Raw genomic sequence first — 20,372 nt, forward strand, 5'->3', positions numbered from 1 at the left:
ACTAATTGGATGGTTCCCTTAAGTTTGTAATATTCATCAGACTATGTGTTCAACTCTTGTAATATTGACACATTATTGTATTATGTAATATTCACACCATATTGTAATATTTGGACCATTTGTGTTATGTAATATTTGGACTATTTGATTGCTTGTTGTAATACTAGGAATTGTTGCAATTATTCATAATTTGTTATAGATAATTTGTTGTAGTATATGTTTTTTCGAACAAGATGTTGTGTTTCTTGTAAGATTGTGTTTCATTTATGCATTATTATTTAAGTTATATTTCATTCTAGTTCAATTTGTATTTTGCATATTTTGAGTTGCATTACTATGTGCTTGTCATATTCATTATGTTATGCAGTATAGTCTTTTTTTGCTTCTAGGTATGAAGCTCATTGACCCGATGATAGATGCGACGCATCAAACTCACTTGGGGGGCACCAAGCTATACCCCACCTTGTATTTACATACGCCGGACCACTTCTGGAGGCTTGACCAACGTTGGATCTCGAGGTAATAAGTTTGTTCATTATATGTTTGTTGTTGTAAATCACCCAATATTTTATTCTCCTTCTTTCTTTTTTGTAGGTCGAGGGCATCGGGTCTCCTTTTGGTGGCATGTCTCCTCAAACCGACTAGGGACCGGGCCCCTTGGATTCCCAATGATCGGGCACTGCTGACTGCACTTATCGACCGCTGGAGGCCAAAGATGCACACTTTTCACCTGCCCGTAGGTGAGATGACTGTCATGTTGCAGGACGTCTCCATGCTACTGAGTTTGCCCGTAGCAAGGACTGCAATGTATGACCTCACATGCATGCTTGGTGAAGGGATGAGCTCCTTGCTAGGTTCAATGGAGTCATCCTTGAGGGTCAGCAGACTGAGCAGGTGGACTTCAACTTGAAGCACGGTCCATCAAAGGTCTGGGTCGAGCAGTTCCAAGTGGACCGCCTCACACCTGAGTCAAACGATTGGAGAGTGCGACGACACCTAGAGGCATACCTGTTGTGGTTGTTCAGGTGGGTCCTCTTCACCACTATGCACCAGGACAAGCGGTTCGCTTTCTTCACGTCAGATTACGAACGACCCCCTGGAGCAGGTTCCTGAGTACAGTTGGGGCTCCGCGATCGTAGCTCAGATGTATCAAGTGTTGTGTGAGGCCTGCTACCTGGATAGTTTGCCTCTCCGACATATGCCACAAGGACCAAACTCTCTGGCTTACAAGGCGATGGCTGGTCTTCAGCATCACAGTCGAGCCCTACTACCCGGACATAGTCTACAGGCAGTTTGGGTATTACCAGTGCTTCCCCTGTAGCACTCACCGACGGAGAACACTCACTTGTAAAAATTCCTTGTTACAGGTGCTTTACTAATCATGTTTTCAGTACCGTAGTTGTAATTTGGTTTTGCAGGATGATGAGGAAGGGTCAGGGCATCGCATACGATGCAACTTGGACGGTTAATATGCAGTCGTGGGTGGAGCAGTGGGCGGACGTAGCTGCAGACATCCATGTCCCCAGGGACCCTCACGACCCTACGATGGAGGTCGCGTACTTGCACTATTCCACACAGCGGCGTGGGTTAGGTGCATCCCATTGCCTATGGAGGCACTGTAGCACAAGCCGGAGATCACCGACACTTTCTCTATGGAGCCGGCGGTGGTGTACCTCGCCATGGTACATGATGCTTGTTATATTCTACTGGCTTGCATTCTTATATTACATGTGTTCTCCCATGCATTGCAGTCAAACATGTGCAGGAATATTGGCACAGAGCTACTAGACTTCGTGGATGAAAGTGTCTAGAGGGGGGGGTGAATAGGCTTTTTCTGAAAATTAAAACTAAAACAGCGGATTAAAACTACCAAATACTCCGGTGAAGGTCGGATACTCCGGTCTGATCCGGAGTATCCGATCTAGTCCGGAGTCTCCGCTCTATACAGGAAATCAAGAACAACTATGAATTAAAGCGAGCAGCTAGAATCTAAAGGTGTAGCTATATCTACTAGTTATCACAGAGCTAAAACAACAGTTAATACTAGCAAGATGATCACAAAGGCAACTTATATGTAAATTCACAAATTCACACGATTAAGTAAATTGCACAAATAAGAACGAGAGAGATTATCCCGAAGTTCGGCCACCTCACAAAGAAGTGCCTATGTCTCCATTGAGGAGCTCACAAAAAGCCGGGTCTTTTCCAACCCTATCCTCTTCTAGCGACCACAAAGATCAAGCTAGAATTTCCTTACTCAATTTAAAGTCGATTACAAACTTCCGTGGCACTCCACAAAGATTGCGAGCTCTATGGGCGACGCCTTGCCGTCTAGAAGCACAAAGCTTCAAGAGTAAAGATCACAGCGAATGCTCGAGGAAGAACTCAATGCTCAAGTGGCTTAATCTCACTCCAAACCCAAACTCACTAAATTTTACAAAACTTAGCACTAGAGGTGGTTGGAGGGACTTTGAATGCTCTTAGAATGCTCAAGGAGTCTAGAGTTCACCAGCAACAGCAATCATTTAATGCCAAGGGGTGTGGGAGTATATATAGCCCTCTCTCAAAAACTAGCCGTTATTGTTCTGTCAGACCTGACCGGAGTATCCAGTGAACACCGGAGTATCCGGTCCCAAATCCAAAAACGGCGTCAGAACGGTCACAAAACGTGTCAGAACTAGCCGTTACAAATTCTGTTAAGTTACCGGAGTCTCCGGTGAACACTGGAGTCTCCGGTCCTGACAGGGCTATCGAATATACTAAGTCCGGAGACTAGCCGGACCCTCTGGCCTCTCCAGGTACCGGAGTATCCGGTGAACACCGGAGACTCTGGTCCTTTTATCAAAAAGAATAAATGTTAACTGAGACACCCCTGCCGGAGTCTTAAAAACATTTTCTCCTACCGGAGTATCCGGTGAACACCGGAGACTCCGGTCTTTTTTAATAAAAATAAAAGACCTAACCGATTGACCTCTGGCGGAGTCTTCCTCGGAGACTCCGGCCTTAAAACTCACCAACTACCGGAATATCGGGTGAACACCGGAGACTCTGGTCTTTTTCAACAAAAATAAATTGGAACCGAGCACCCTCTGCCGGAGTCTACCTCGGAGACTCCGGACTAAATACTAAGTACCGGAGTATCCGGTGAACATCGGAGACTCCGGACTCAGTGAACTTTGCAAAACAAACCCGGTGTCCGTGGGTGAGTGTGTCTCTCAACTTATTGGTTCTAAAGGATATCTTGAGCATTGAGACACTAATCAAGAAATCAAATGCAACCCTCTTAATAGAGCGGCTATCCTAGACTCAATTTCAAAAATAAAAGAATTTAAATCCTATTGAGTACTCCTGGTTGCTTCTCCTTTCTTTTCAAAGGGCGTCAAACGCCATATGTCTTCTCAATTTAGACTTAGACCTGTTCATGACTTAGATAAACATATTAGATCCTTAATCGTTTTATCATTAATAAGCCAAAACCCACTTAGAGGGCCTAGATGCACTTTCAGTGGACCCCTGAGAGTCGATCCCACCTCGAGTTGACCCAGGCGAGCTGATAGCGTCTACATCAACTCGCACATTGTTGTCTTGATGGGTTTTGACACGATATGGGCCAAAGGTTACCAGACGTCGTCGAGCCTACCACACAGATGAGGTCTTTGGCACGCTCTTAGGCTACGTTTCCATGCTTCTACACGAAACTAGCACCGTCATATTAGCCACCACTGGTGTGGTACATGCTGACTCCTAGTTTTTGCTCGGGTGTTACAGTTCATGGTCCATCAGTATCGATTTTATTACTCAGGATTGCACCTTACAATTTAATTATAATGTGATGCATGCCATTTGACATGGTTGTATCATGCAATAGTTCTAGGCCCCTTCAATGTTGTGTCTGACTCGACGCACTCCCTGTCGGATGACTGGTTCGTCGTCACGCCCAACGAGAAGGCCGGTCACAGATAGCAAGGGCACCTCTACCGACACAGTCATTGCAGCCCGACCCTACTGCCCCTGCAGAAGTTGCACATCCTCGTCACCCTACGCACGAGACCCTAATGTACTCCACCAACCATGTGCATCACAAAGCAGTTGGCCAGCGTAGGCCTATGGGCATGCCCAACAAGTGCGCCCATGACCATGGCGACACCCCTTGACTATGCCATTAGAAAGTACTTGGACATGTTTATGATATTTCTATTTTGTGGTTGTCATACCATGTAAGAGGTTTATAGTGCTACTATGTTATCAGCCATGTTTTTATTACATGTGTTCTCGTTCCATCCTAAAGTGTAGCATTGTGCAATCATATCCGCTTTCGAGCCGTATCAACATGTCGTCCTATCAGGCAATAAATCGTTCACTTGCAACTTTTCAAATAAAAACCATTCGCATTACAAACCCTACTACTATTACACGTGCAACCATAATACAACGTTACATGACAGGTACAATCTATTCAATTACAAATAATGCAGTACAAGGAAATATAACATAAGGCTAATGCAACACATCGGGATACATTTCTTCTAGTCATATTGACTTAGAATGAATCGCGAAGACTCTCCTAACTCCCAACATCCCTCTTGACCATAGTGTGCTGGTGGTGGTGGAGAAGGAGGAGGGGGAGGGAACTTTTGGTGAAACGGGTAGTGGCACTATGGATCGAGGCATACGGTGGGATAGTCAATGTGGATGGTCAGCTTGTCCTCCTCCAGAGGGATTGGAATAGCATTAACCTCACGCTGGAGGTCGAAGATACAGTCTTGTTGGTGATGGATGTACTCCTAGATATTCTGTTCAACAGAAGGATCGACCCATCTCAAGTAGTGACAGCTATCGTCGTCATCTGAATCCTACAAAAAAAAAGAAATTATAGAATACAATGTTCTAAAATACGTTATTGAACATGTTGGAACTCTCACCCTTCCAAGAGGACATCGGAAAAATCGACGGCCTCCGTTAATGCTACCATCATACATCTGCACAACACAGTCATATCCATGGGAGATGATGGGGTAGTCGAAAAGCACTCTTCCACTTCAAAGGGAAGTTCTCGAGTGGCTCCTCATACGTACTAGGACCAAAAGAACCCAACCATATCATCGGTGCCCTCCCCGCGCAAGTAGACCTCTAGTTCTCCCTCTCACACCTTTAGCAACCATTCTTTCGTTGTGCCTACGGTTGCAACTATGCGAACCCTTTTATAGATGCACTACCACTAATTAAGACTTACGTACGACGCTTATCGTAATGTTTAACCCTAATCCATCAATTTGAGATATAGCCTTTTCAGATCTAGGCTTTTCAGAGATAGACTTTTCAAAAGTAACATTTTCAGACGCAACCTTTTCAGAAGTAGCCTTTTTTAGACGTAGCCTTTTCAGAAGTAGCCTTTTTAGGACGTAGCCTTTTTAGAAGTAGCCTTTTCAAAAGTAGACTTTTTAGATGTAACCTTTTTAGATGTAGCCTTTTCAGACTTAGGCTTTCAAGCGAAATCAGTCCATGAACCAACACTGGTTTTCTATATAAATAGCAAACCAAGAGGTACCTTGTCCAAACAAACCAAACCCTTCTCCTTTTACTAAAACGGCCTTTGATCCTCACCCGAAGAAGTCAATGCCAGATCTTTTGCCTGCTGGGATCGAAGTTCCAATGTGCAAGTGTGGAGACCTATGTAGGGTTACGAGGTCCAATGACTTCTTGGACACCTACGATAGGAAGTTCTTTGTATGCTCCAACTACAAGTACGACCCACCAGAGGGCAGCATCTATGGTGGCTACCGCAACCAGGTACGCACATATTGCAAAACTAAAACAGAACTATATGTCATTTACCACTTATGATTTTTCCTTCTTTGCTAGTCTCCGCCACCATTATGCGACTTCATGCAGTGGATCTGTAATGAGCAGAGTGAAGTAGATGTCTTCCTCCCTCACACGCAACACCGGGCGCCATGGAGACGATTCCATGAAATGAAAACCGACGAGAGAAGAGGGGCGACCCACAAACACCTGCATGAGGAAGAGCAGAGGATGAGAGAGGAGCAGAACTGCCTCAAAGAGGAGGCACGTGAGGCAGATAGGGAGCGAAAGCATGAGAGGGCATGTCGGGCTCGTGAAGCTGGACCTGAGGTGCTGAGTGAGGGAAAGTACTCGCACTGCACTCAATAGAGTTTTAGTAGTAATCGACTTGTTTCAATTCCCTAAGGTATGTTACTTTTTTTATATGTTTAGATTACTTTCAAATTTGTATCGTACATACCAATGTCGTCATTACTTTTTGTATGTAGCTTCATTAAATTCTCTAAGGCATGTTAGTTTTGTCGTCATTACATGCCAATGATGGAATGAAAAATGTATCGAACATGCCATTATCGTTGTTAGAGTCCGTGTATGGCATGTGGTGCTTCGCGCAGTATAATATTTAAATATTATAGACGGTATTGTTTAGTGCCGACATACATATGGATGTACACTGAATTTTGCTCTGGTTGTGCCTCATTAAATACATGATTCTTCCTAAATTAAAAATATTAATAAAAATAAAAAATAAAGAAAGGTCACCTGTCGCCACACCGTTTGCTGACAAGCCTGTCAGCATTCCAAGTGTCGACAAGCTGGTTAGTTATCACCTATCCCGACACCCATATTGGTGTCTGTTCAGGGGTCTATCGGCACGTCAAGTGTCGATAGGATTTTTCGGCACCACATGCGTGCCGATAGGCCTCCTAGCCTACTGCCACGTAGGATGTCAGTATGCGGGGTGCCGACAAGTCTCTAGTCGGCACTCTACGTACCGATATGTACATATTCTTACAATTTTGTAAATTTAACTATTATTTTTTGTAATTTTTCAATAAAATAGTATTATTGAAAATTACAAGAATATCAACATACATGTGAATCATGGCCTTATTTTGCCTTTTAGTCAGAAAGCAATTGTCATGCATACAACCATAGAATATATGAAAATTTGAAATTTCTTGTTTAATAATTTCTAGCAAAATGATCTGGTCGTTTTATCGACAGTAACGAAAACCACTGACAAGAATGTGCAAGGAGAATGACAGGACCGAAACTGAAGCGGAGGACTAAGCAAGAGCATGCATATTGTAGACTAGAAAAATGTGGCAAATAGTTCGTCCAAAATGTCAACATTTTTGTGGCAAATTAATACCCGCACGTTACTAGTGCATTCAGCCTTAATTTAGCATTAACTTACTGCTACTATGGAAGATTAAATCTCTCCATAATTACTTTTCCTAGTACTAATACAACCCCCTTTCTCCTGATCTCATCCACCAGTGCGGTTAATTAAAGTAAAAACCGACGGTTAATTTGCTTCCAAGTTTGCAAAGGGTAGTGTACACAGAAGCTGGCTAGGCAAGCTAGCACCGAGCATTTACTTAGCAGCGGCTGCGTACATTTTTCTCCAAAACCGTTATAGTTTTACATTAACAGCTGCTAAGAGAAATCGGCAGAGAGAAATGGCTAAAAAACGAATAACTAAAGATGACTAAAAACAAATAAAATTAAATGGCATATAAAAATAATATTGTTGCAGGTTTAGAGTTTTAACACATCCCTGCTCTCAATTTTGTCGTAATCTCATCTGTTACCAGATAAGAAACTTGGACCAGCTACACCTACAACACTTCTGGTGCGTTCGATCCGAAGCTTTTCCGCCATGTTTAGACACATTCTTTTTTTTTTTCTGGTCGTGGGTCACAAATGACCCCCGCGCTGATGAGCCTGATCGAGCCGACAAATCCACATGATTACCCCACTAAGTACGAACTGGCTAGTGAGTGTGAGTAACTACCACCACCACCTGCTGTAGGGGAGGCTGCTGTCAGTGCCGTGCATCGGCAGGCCATGCGTTCGGTGACTTGCATACTTGCATGGTGCCGGCAAGGCTGCGATGCGGAGGCGCTGCCGCCGCCGCTGCGTGCATGCTATTATTGTCTAGCGCCCCTGCTACTACTGTCACTGTGCTCCGTTGCTCCGTGCTGGCTCGTGTACTGCCCGCGTCCGCCTGTCCGGGAATTAATTTGGCTGGGGCACTAGAGTGGTGGTACTCGGAAGTCCATTTTGGTTTGCTTTGCTCAAGTCAAGCGGCGGCGGCTCGGCTCGGCTCGTGGTTTTCTGCTGCGCAGACGTGGCGACTGAGATCGAAAGGTTGCGTTTTCTTCAGAAAACAAAAAGAAAAAAAGGAGAAGGGTTCCGTTTGCTTCTTCATCTTTTTATCTACTCTTCCTTCATTTTTCTTCGCCTTTCCTCATCATGCCCTGGTCTTCTGATATTTCTCGCAGCAGCCCGTTTCTGTCTTTAATTTTTCCAGCTGCGGAACAATTTGGTCCTCTTTTTCTTCAGTCCAGTACTACCAGCGCACAGAGAGTCCTAGAACCACCATGCTGGTAGTGGTAGCAGTACTTCATTTCACAGAATGGCACTACGGCAGTGGCACACCGCAATTACCATCGATCGGTAGCAGTTGAACTGTCGAAGCAAGCCATGTTAAGTACAGATTGGTGCTCGATCGGCTCTGCAGTTAGGTGAAAATCGCTGTTCAATGGAAAGGACCCAAACTGACTCTCCTGACGCGCGGGGCGCTACTGGCTGCATGTTGAGACTGTCGAATGCGTGGGTTGCGTTCGCCGTTTTCCAGCCTAGCTTACGTCGTGCGTGTGGACTGGACGGCTGGACCTGGACCGGACTCGTCCAAACCCAAGCCTGATGAGCGAAACAATAGCTAGCACCTGAATTTGGCTTCAATTTTTGGAAATTAATTACTGCTACGATAGGTAAGGCTGTGGCATGGTGTCGGGTGAGGCAGTTCCGGGAGGTATTTAATTTGTCAGATCAGCAAGGTTTTAGTGCTGTATGTACTGCTGTAAGTGTCTGCACTAAGCTGAAGATTTACTAGGGTGCAGCACAATACCGAGTGGAGCATAAGCCAGGTGAATACATTATCTAATATTAATTCTTCAGCATGGTCATCGATCTCCATTACCCATGCTAAGCAGCTAAAGATTCACTCCTAATAGGCTAGCTTTGTTCAGGACGTTCTATCGTTATATTGTGTTTGTGATCACTGGTTTGCTGGTTGTATCTTAGCTACCTTTTGTTCTTTTTTTTCTTCTTCCTGGTTCTATTCTGTAAACCTAATGATTGGCTTTCAATAAAAACCAAGTAATCTCTGTTAAAAAAAATTCACTCCTAATGACAGCGAAGGCCCATAGGTAATTTCTCACTATATACTCCATCTAATTGCAAATATAGGTCGTTTTAGCTTCCTCAACTATTCTTTAAATATAAGTCATTCTCAAACTCCTATACACTTTTTTCTCTTTTATTCCTTTCTTGTTCTTGTTTAATAAATACTATCACTCTCATAAATAAATGAGTTATCTTTTCCAATACAGAATAAATAAGAGACAATAAGAACATTCAATCTACTTTCTTAATCCGTATGTATAAGTCTAAAACGACTTATATTTATAATCGGAGGGAGTATAACCCGGGACTGGTGATGGCGCTTTGTCCCTTCACTATCACAAACTTGTGCAGAGAATGGCACTGGCGTTCCATACTCGATCATTAGTGGCACTGAGATGCTAGCTGCTAGTAGCATCACGCACGGAATGCGCATGCATGCATGCATGATCATGGTCAAAGACGAAGACTCCAGTCCAAGGTGAACAAACCACCAACGCTTATCTTTCACCCAGGTTTCGGTACCTGGCGACTGAAGACCGAAGTGAGTTACTACCGCCACTAGCTAGCCTACCTTCACTCGGAAATTCTTCATGCCTTTAATATACGGAAGCTCATTGGCTTTAGCGAACGGATGAGGATTGCGGAATGTGCATGCATGGATCGGGTCAAGATGGTGAGTGGTGAGCGTGCGTGTCTGCCTTCTCGTGCTTTGGATCCCGACGCGAAGGCGCCTGCGTGCAAGCTAGGTAGCGTCTCGCGTCTCACTTCCCCGCTCTCTTCTCCGGTCACCGATGTTCTCATGTCAATACATGTCTGCCGTGCAGTCCATCGGTTGGCCCCGTGAAAAAAGGTGAGCGTTTCGTTTGTTGCTACTCATTTCAATGCTTAGTTTCGAAATGTAAGCCTAACACGCTGAGGGAATATGGCTTGAGCGAAGTCTTTAAAAAAGTTCCATAAACTCAAGCAGTACCAGCTGTGACAACTTCCGTTGAGTCTAGCTGGTCAGTATACTCTGCTCTCACCTGAGAGACACGGGTCTGTGTCCAGGCAACGGATTTTTTATTTTTTATTTTTTATGTTATTTTATTTTTATTTTTTTGCTTCTCTCCTTGCAGCATGTAGCCATGTGCTGAACATCAGCATAGGCGGCTTTTCCCTTTTTACTGCGAAAGATCCTTCTGAATTACCGTTCCGCACAGAGGCATAGTTTTGGTTATCAACGAATCATTGGAGACTTCTCTCGAATCTAACTCACAATGTTCAATGTCAATGGCGGGTACACAGCTAACAAAAACATCATGCATGGTTCCTGTGCTACTGAAGATGCCAATATGCAATTGTACCGTGAAGTCTCATCAACTGCACTGTTATCCGATCAGAAAACATGTATAGATTGATGGAAACTTTGCCTATCTCGGTACCTCCTGTTCATCTCAAACTGATGGATACATCTTTACATTATACCTTAATCACTTAACTACGACCTACAATACCTATGTATGATTAATAATTTTGATACTAGTTGAACGTTCGCGTAGCACAATAGAACCCCTAATTTGGTTCGCGCTGGAGCCTAGCTACACTACGCTCTCTCCAACATTTTCTTCTTTGCCTGCCTCACATAAACCCATACGCAGCGACACCATGCCAACTTTGTCGTCGTCACGTTCCTCATCCCCGTTTCATTTAGACGTGCCTCCTACACATCCAGGTCAGCCGTACCAGCGCATGCCATCCTTGTTGTCGTTGTGTTCGTTCTCCTCCATTTTTCAGTTTGGCATGCCTCCCACAGACCCGTGACAGCCACACCACTGCATGCCACCTTTGTTGTCGGTCAGATCACCAGCGACACTAGCGCATGGCATCTTTGTCCTCGTCACATTCTCCTCCATTTTCCTTTTGGCCCGCTTCCGACAGACTTAGGCCAAGAACACCAGTGCAAGGCATCTTTGTTCTGTCATGTTATCGTCCATACAAACCCATCTTTGTTGTCACCACTTTCTCCTCCATTTTGGATGACAATGTCTTCTCCACATTCAAAAGGGAGCATCGTGTTGAGAAAACAGGAGGGTGATGCACCACGAGACATTATGAAGGGGAAGCGGCGCTCAATGGGCGGATCGGGAGGTGACTCATTTGTGGAGGAGAAAGCTGCATGTTTGATGATGTGTTGGGGATTAGGAAAAGGAGAGGAATTGGCATAAAATTACAACAGATATATCCAACAATATTTTATCCCCTTCAGTCGCAAAAGTATGTTTTTTTTCATGTGTCAACACGTTTAAACTTTGATTATAAATATATTTTCTTCAATGTTTCAATTAAATTTTTAAAAATGGTATACCTAGATTTGTCCTGGAATTAAAGTACTTCCATAATATTACAACTTCCCTAGCTATAGTTTGCATAACTAAAATAAAATTTTGGTGACCGAAGTGTGGATAATTACAAGGCTCCTCAAAGAATCGTACAGTAAGGAAACCTTTTGGAAACAAGCTTTCTAGCCTATTTACAGTCCCCCTAGCAATACGTTCCCTGAAAATTGGAATGCCGTACAGGGAAATGAAATCGATTACCTAACTTACCACTACATTACATATGCATATATAATGATCATATACGCAATTAACATATGTACATACAATATATACTCGACAAATTAACACTAATGACTTGTTAGTAGATCGATGGATTGATTAATACGAACTCGGCTGTGCAATAATTCTTCTGGTGGTTCTTGGCTATTCTTGAGCACTCTTCTCTTTGCTCTCGGACGGGAGGCCAATGCCGACTTGCAGTCACGGCGAGGTCTCCCCGGCCACGTTCAAGTCCTTGAGGTCACTGATCTTGGCTCTCTTGGCGTTCGTGCTGTCTGCTTCGTCCTCCGTGGCCGTGGCGCCCGCCGCGTCGTTGCGGATGCTCGTCGCGGTCCTGTTCACGTTGCTCGCGTTGCTGTGCGCTGTCCAGGACTGCATGTAAAGCGACGCCGGCGCGTTGAGGCACAGCGCACCGTCGTTGAGCTCTGCAGCTTGTCTCATGGCGGTCGGCTCTGGCGATGGATTAGTTGGCACGTTGAGCGGTTGAGGTCGAGGATTGGGTCCGAAGCGTCGAACAATGCGTGGTCTTGGGCAACGAAGGGCTGGAGCTTGGCGATCGCGCCGGTAGGGTCCCCGGAGCCAGTGGCATCGCTTGTGGCCGCCGAGCGCTTGTCCTGACATGAACACGCGGTGGCAGATGGAGCACTCGTGCACCTTGCCCTTCTTCTTGAACGGTGAAACAGCAGACGGCGCCGGCGCCTCTTCGACCTGCATGACGGCCATTTCTGGAGCTGCGGTGGCCATGACAAGTTGACAACCACGGCGGTGCAAGCGTTCATCGTGTTGCCGTCCGCAATTGCCATCGACAATGGCTGTATTTGGGTAGTGGTGCACTGGTGCTGATGTTTGCGATGGCGTCGGCAACGAACTTGGTATTGTCACTAGAAGTCGCTGTGACGGGTTGCGGGGGTTCGCTGCGGTTGCTCTCGAGCTTGGCGGCGAAGCACCCCTTGACCTTCTTGTGGCTGTCACGGTGCCCGCCGAGAGCCTGGTGCGAGGTGAACACCTTGCACGCCTTGCACTCGAACAGGCCGCGCGGCACGGTGGAGACAAGCTGCGGCACCACCTGCGGCGGCGCCAGTAGCTTCAGCTGTGGCACCAAAGGGGGCACCATGGAGATCGGCTGCGGCACGAGGAGCCGATTCCTCTCCACATTCTTGCTCACCGACGCGCACGACTCCTGGTCGGCGTCGACGACGACTAGTGGCTGCGCGATGCGCGACAAGGAAAGCATGACGAGACAGTTGGCGAGGTCCTCCTCCTCGCTAGGGGGGGGGGGGGGGGGGGGACAGCTGCACTTCGGTCATCGAACCGTTCCCGACGACCATCACCTTGGCGCGGCGCGTGCGTTTGCCCTTGGACCACCCGGCGGCCAGCGCAAGGTCATCCCCCTCCTCGCCAACATCTTCGGCATCGCGTCGAGGCGACTATTGGGTTTTCCCGACCACCAAGATCACTCACGACCAGCTGCTCCGAGCAGTAGTCTCACGATCAGCTCCCACAAGCAGCAGTCGCATGACCAGCAAGCACATGTCTGACCAGTCCACGCTTGACTACGCGAGCGATCAGCACGTGCACGATCACGCTGTCCGACCAAGTGAGCGCCCGATCACACGAACAACCTGGCAAGAAACAAGACAGACGATCCGTCAATCTGAACTCGACGAGAGAACACAAGAACACACAAAATTTTCGAGGTCGCGATAGCTTAGCTTTTTCTTTTCTTCTATTTCTTCCGAAGTCTAGATTTGAGATTTGAACTCACTAAGTACTTAACCAAGTACTTCGAGCTTTCCTCAACCCGATCGTAGATCCAAGCTCTCCAAGTACCTAACCAAGTACTTTGAGCTTTCCACGATTCGACGCTCCGAGGAAATCCGAGCTCTCCGAGTACCTAACCAAGTACTTTGAGCTTTTCTCGCCGATGCCACTAAACTCCTATTACATGCCTTTACTTATATATGCTCTGAGTACATGACCGACCAGACATACAAGCCATCATCTCCGATTTGTATACGATCTGGACTCTGTGCACTTGCACGTGTACTTTGCCATACAAGCATACAGACTCCGACTCAAACTCTACGACCTGAACACATGCAAGCATACGACTTGGACTTGATATGTTGCCGTGTATTCTGCGGACTCGTAGACCTTCTATACGAGTACATATACAACAACTGACCAACCAAAACTATCCTAGCTTTCTACGTGTATGCTTCTCACTTGTCTATTCTATGTCTCCCTAATATATGATCTAATCCCTCTACTAATAACTAACGCAACACGGCTATCCTTCTGGTGGATGTTTACCCTAACAATAATAGTAAGGATTTAATGTCCTTAAATTCGAAACTAATTATTATACATGATTGCAGGAAGTGGAAAGATGTGCAAATACCTTGGCAATTTTTGGTATGTTCTCCAAATTAATCCCGCATAGAGGCGCCCCTCTTGTAATTTCTATCCGTTTCCAGAAAGATTAATTTTATGTTTTTCCTAGGTTGGATTGGCAAGAAAGTATAACAAGGTCTTATGCTTCTCGTTGTATATTTTTTTATGAAACAGTAGGTAGTAATATTCTTTTGGGCTACTACAATGCATTTTCTGATCTACAATGCATTCTTTTGAAAATATGCAGATGAATCAACAAGTGTTCTCCTGAATGCTGAAGGTGAATATCAAAGAGACACCGTTCTTTGTTGATGCGTACTCGTGGTCTTCTCTCCACGATGCAACAGCAAGATGTTCTTGATAGGTAGGGACCATCAACCTTTTGTGGAGCTCTGAACTGGCTTTGTTGCCAGCTAGTATATGATGCGGTTGTATATTATTCATTCTGGTTTTCTGTAAAGAAAGGCACGCATCTTACTTGTTGATATATGGTATATATACCAACAGCCATTCACGTTTTATGTGTATACGTGAGGTTGTATCTTCATATATGATATTTAGTTACTTCAAAGTTCAAAGAAAAGAAATATAAAAATTACTTGAACATGAGAAGGCATTTCAGTCGATAGTTTGTCTGAACTGCTTGCTAATACTCAACTTTTATTGTTTGCTATCATTATGCCTATTGCATTTCCTACATTCTCACTGGTTCTAATGTCATTGGGAAACATCAAGATTCAAGAAACAAAATTTCGAACTTGAGAGCGTGCAGAAATAGAATAGCTCACACGATGAATTTGCATTAGCTAAGGATCTGTTACATATATAGATTACATGAGAGGGAGAAGGCAACAGACTAGGAGAGATATGCGTGATACGCATGCATACATGCAAGCTAAACAGAGAAAGGCTAAGCATGGCAAGGCAATGCGTGATACGCATGCATGCATGCAAGCTAAACAGAGAAAGGCTAAGCATGGCAGGGCTAAGCATGGCAATAATCTTAGGCTGTTGCCGTATCCGATCCTGGCTGCTGGAATCGTGGGGCATGCATGCAAGCTAAACAGAGAAAGGCTAAGCATGGCAGGGCTAAGCATGGCAATAATCTTAGGCTGTTGCCGTATCCGATCCTGGCTGCTGGAATCGTGGGAGGCCGTTCCTGTGATGGCGCACGTCGCCAGGAGGGCGCCATGTACAGGAGACCAAGGCACATAGGCCTGTTCACGTATGTACGCTAACACGCCCCCGCAGTCAGAGCGGGAGCGGAGCGGATGTTCAGACTGGACCTAAACTCCGTGAACAGAGAAGATGGCAGACCCTTAGTGAATATATCTGCGTACTGGGAGGAGGTAGGCACATGTAGAACACAGACGGCACCGGCAGCTACTCGGTCCCGAACAAAATGCAAGTCGATCTCAATGTGTTTTGTGCGCTGATGCTGCACTGGATTGGTGGAGAGATAGACTGCACTGATATTGTCGCAATAGACAACGGTAGCGCGCTGGGGCGGGCAGTGGAGCTCAGTGAGTAACTGTCGCAGCCAAGAGGTCTCAGCCACAGCATTAGCGACGGCCCGATACTCAGCCTCAGCACTGGAGCGAGAAACTGTATGCTGCCGCTTGGAGAATTTCTCGTTGAGGCCGCGAAGGACGTTGAGGAAGAGGGTCCGGTCAGGCACGGGCTCACCAAGATCGCCGAGGGCGTCTGCCATGCCCTTCAGTTGGCGACAATAGTCCGTGATGGACAGAGCGTCTTGGACGAAGTTCCGGAACTTGGCGTCGAGGTAGAGTGCACGAGTTTCCTTGTTGCCAAGGAATTGTTGTTCGAGGCCGAGCCAGACGGAGCGCGCCGTGGCTTCGCGGTGCATGACGAGCTCTTGGAGGTCCGATGAAATCGTGCCGTAGAGCCACGACTTCACCGTACAGTCAAGTTGGGACCACATGTCGTCGTCGGGAACGCCGTCGTCGGAGAGGACGTGGTCGTCGAGGGCGTACTTGCCGAGCGTGTTGAGGAGGAGGTTCGACCACTTGCTGTAGTTGGCGGAGTCGACGTCGAGGACGACGGGCACCAAGGTCTTGATAGATTGCACGGCAACGGCCTGAGCATGGAGGCCACTGTGCGCATTGGCGACGGCGAGAGCACGCATGTCCGCGGCGCGCTGCGCGTCCAGTCGGGCACGCTCGGTCTCGGCGGCTGCGCGTGCAGCGCGTTCTTCCTCCTCGCGCTGGAGCCTTGCGTCATCTTCAGGAGCCATGGCGTGGGTGAAAACCGGCGAGTACAGGCAGTGTGGCAAGGAGAGGCCGGCGACGGCAGCCGTGCTGCTCGGCGAATCGGCTAGGGGTTGCGGAAGCGGAGAGGCCACAGAAGCGAACCCTCTCGTGATACCATGAGAGCGTGCAGAAATAGAATAGCTCACACGATGAATTTGCATTAGCTAAGGATCTGTTACATATATAGATTACATGAGAGGGAGAAGGCAACAGACTAGGAGAGATATGCGTGATACGCATGCATACATGCAAGCTAAACAGAGAAAGGCTAAGCATGGCAAGGCAATGCGTGATACGCATGCATGCATGCAAGCTAAACAGAGAAAGGCTAAGCATGGCAATAATCTTAGGCTATTGCCGTATCCGATCCTGGCTGCTGGAATCGTGAGAGGCCGTTCCTGTGATGGCGCACGTCGCCAGGAGGGCGCCATGTACAGGAGACCAAGGCACATAGGCCTGTTCACTTATGTACGCTAACAGAACTGATATATGTCAAAGCTGTGAACTGCCATTATGTCATCTCCATACAGTTGATTCCTTATCTGCAAGACAAGTTTTCTACTCGTGTAATTTCTTTTCCATGGACTAGTGATTGCTAACTAGATCTGTCTTCCAGGATCATCCTCACTATTGGCTTCATCATTTTCCCCTTGGTGGTTCTTTATGTCGTCTCAAAACGTATTGGTTTGTTGACCCTGCAAAGGAGGTTGGCCGATGCCATCAGATCAGGTTCAATATCAGCTGAAGACATTGTAGCCAAAGTCCAGCATGAGCCAGTCCCAGCGAATGCTCACGCTGCTGCTCCCATTTATGACGAGCTGTAGTTCGTTTCTGTCCATAGTTTATACATGTAGTGATGTTAGATCCTGAGGCAAATTGTTCACTATCAGCTTCAGTTATGTACAGTAATCTTTGATGTTGTTTTTATTTATAGCATGTTCTCGCGTTGAAGAGTCAACAAAATTTGTGTCAGAATAATTTTTCAGGCAATATATTTGCCATACGAAGGGATTTTTCAGCCTGCTGTGTGATCGTGCGATGGCGTGCTATTTGACTTGTGGCAATTGAAAAATGGAGCCAGTATTCTCATTTGCATCAACAATCTTGAAGCTCTTCCTCGCCCAACACTTGTTCCGGGCTGCACAACTTGGCTACTCCCACTTGTAAAATGAGCAGTGATGGAGAAAAATCGTTGTATTGCGCGTGAACTTGATAGAGGTGCAGCTTAGTCGCCCTTAACAATTCTTTCCGGTTGCTATTCCGATGCGTTTTCCCTTTACTCTTCCTCCCTTCGGCTGAGCTCTCCCGAGCAGAGCATATGGACGCGGTCAGGCTCGTTCAGCTCGAACTGCGGCAGGTAGAGGAAATCCATCTCCAGCGAATTCAGCTCCGCCGTGCTCAGCTCCCGACCGCTAGTTCCTATTCAGGTCCTATTTGGCACAGCTTCTAGGCAAGTTTCTCCCATAAAAAAACACGCCTCTGCTACCGAACAGCCAGCTTCTCCGGCGCTTCCGTGGGTCGCGCTTCTCAAGAATACACATCGTTCTCCTAATAAGCGAAAAGCAGCCTCCACCAGCTTCACCCACAAACGGAGAGGGTCAGTATTCACGCCATTCTCGCATCACCAGGCCACGGAAGAGTCGTTTTTACATGTCACATGCTCTCCTTCAGTGTTCAGTCCAACTTTCGCAGGCCATGCCTGAGTCCATCACGCAGGCCACCCCTCAGCGAACAGCTCGGCCCGACTTTTCGCCGCACACTGCCCCTAGTCTCCCACCGCCGAAGCTGCCAGGCTCGAGGCCGACTAAGACCGCCTCCATGTCACGGCCCGCAGTGTGGCTACCTGCCTTCACCGTCCGGTCCGGTAGTTGCAGATGCAAACCAAGGCCCATGTCTCCCGTTATTGGTCATTTGGGCTGTGGTCTGCCTTTCATTTTTTCGTCTTTGTACGCACTGTTACTTGATCAGGAAACGATATGCTTATGGTACGCTTTCTAACTTCCCCCCCTAGAATATTGAGGAGTGCCGGTTTATCTTTCCCATCGAGATGAAAAATGGCTCCTCCAACCTGAAGAGGACTGGTGATCTCTGTTCCCTAATCTCTATAACTGCCTCTTAAATTTTTTTTCCCAGGCGCTGAACCCATCCCAAGAAATTAAGAACGTGAAGGTATGTCTCTATTTGCATTTTCTAGAAAAAGAAATGTCTTTATTCCGGCCTTTGAATAAGGCATGCACTCAATATTTACCTCTATTTGCATAAAAGTATAGAACTAGACTTATCTGTCAGATTAAAATCAAATTGATCCCGAATAAAAAAGGACTTAGTTATTGGTGATGGTTACTTTGAGCTGAAAATTCAAGTTGAACAAGATAGTACTGATGGTACCTTGGGCACATGGATACGGTCCATACGGATTATGATGGTTGGGAGGAGACGAGGAGAAGATAAATAGAGATGTTACAAGGGCTGAGAATGGTTCAACGACAAAGGATGATGGCAATTTAATTCAGATGGTGCAGCGGATGGTTAAATGGTTGTACAAACTTTGATGCATGTGAAGAAATATAGACTTTCAGAATGGAGCATTCTCACGAGCATTATTAACTTAAAGATGCAAAATAAGTGCTTACTACGCAAATGATTATTTAAATTAATAAATGAGCATAGTTTGGCAAAACTTTTGCAAAACAAATATTTGAGAAATAAAATAATTTCTCAAGTGGAACATAAACCTAGTGGCTCTCAGTTCTGATTTGGCCTTATGAAGGTAAAACCTAAATTTATGAGTTTAGTTTGTTTATCTTGTAAAACGGTTACCTGATAAGGTTTTGGGAAGATATGTGGTTAGGTTGGACAACCCTATGCGAGCAATACCTGTTTTGTATAATATTGTTTTTAGAAAGAATGCAACTATAGCGGATGTATTAAGTATTGGACTGCTTAACATCTCCTTCAGGAGAGCGTTAGCAGACAATAAATTACTTCATAATTGGTTGCTAAAGTAGCCCGCATACAACTCAATGATCAACAAGACACATTCCGGTGATCTATACATCAGCGTGATCAGTTTTTGGTAAAGTCAATGTATAAAACATTAATTAATAATTATGTTACTTATTCAAACCGTTACATTTGTAAACTTAAAATTTCCCTAAAGATCAAGGTTTTCCTTTGGTTCCTACATAAAGGAGTTACTCTAAGCAAAGATAACTTAGCAAGACAATAATATAAATGTAGTAGTAAATGTTATTTTTGTAATTTCAAAAAAATATATAACATCTATTTTTCGATTGCCCTTTTGCTAAGTTTATATGGCATGTTAACTTTGGTATTAACCCTCCAACAAGTGTTTCTAATATGTTTGGAAGTTGGCTTCACATGGTTAACCAAAAACTTAACTATCATATATTGGTTGGGGCAAGTGCACTTTGTTGGACAATATGGTCAAGCCATATTGATGTTTTTGATAACGCACAAGTTCATTCTTCTATGCATGTCTATTCATAGGTACACATTGGATTTGTTTCTAATTCTTGCTACAAAAGAAGGAGGAACGTCATGGTATAAAGGTGAGATATTGCCGATTGAAAACCACTGTAATAGAGGTCTTTGCCAGACATAAGTGACAGTTCAGTAATATAATTGGTGATTGAATTATGTTATCCATGTTGAAGCGTTTGAGTTTTATCTTCAAACCCGGTATGTCAGGTCCCTCTTTTAACTTCGTAATAATGAAGGGTTCTGTGCATCATACGATGAAGAGACCGAGATAATATATATTCCTTTATTTAAAAAATCTATCGATTCAAAATCTATTTATGTTTTCGCTCTTCTGAGAAGAAATTAAAAACGCCACATCGTGTCAGGAAGTGACTCTCAATACCCTCAA

The 20,372-nt window shown here is 45.4% G+C and overlaps 2 pseudogenes; one reads left to right on the forward strand and one right to left on the reverse strand.

Moving 5' to 3' along the window:
• Positions 1–11,960: 11,960 nt before the first annotated feature.
• LOC133922931 (uncharacterized) lies at positions 11,961–13,333 on the reverse strand (annotated as a pseudogene).
• LOC133922932 (uncharacterized) lies at positions 13,332–17,304 on the forward strand (annotated as a pseudogene).
• The last annotated feature ends 3,068 nt before the right edge of the window (positions 17,305–20,372 follow it).

This window comes from Phragmites australis, chromosome 6 (genome assembly GCF_958298935.1).
Source record: "Phragmites australis chromosome 6, lpPhrAust1.1, whole genome shotgun sequence".
NCBI lineage: Eukaryota > Viridiplantae > Streptophyta > Magnoliopsida > Poales > Poaceae > Phragmites > Phragmites australis.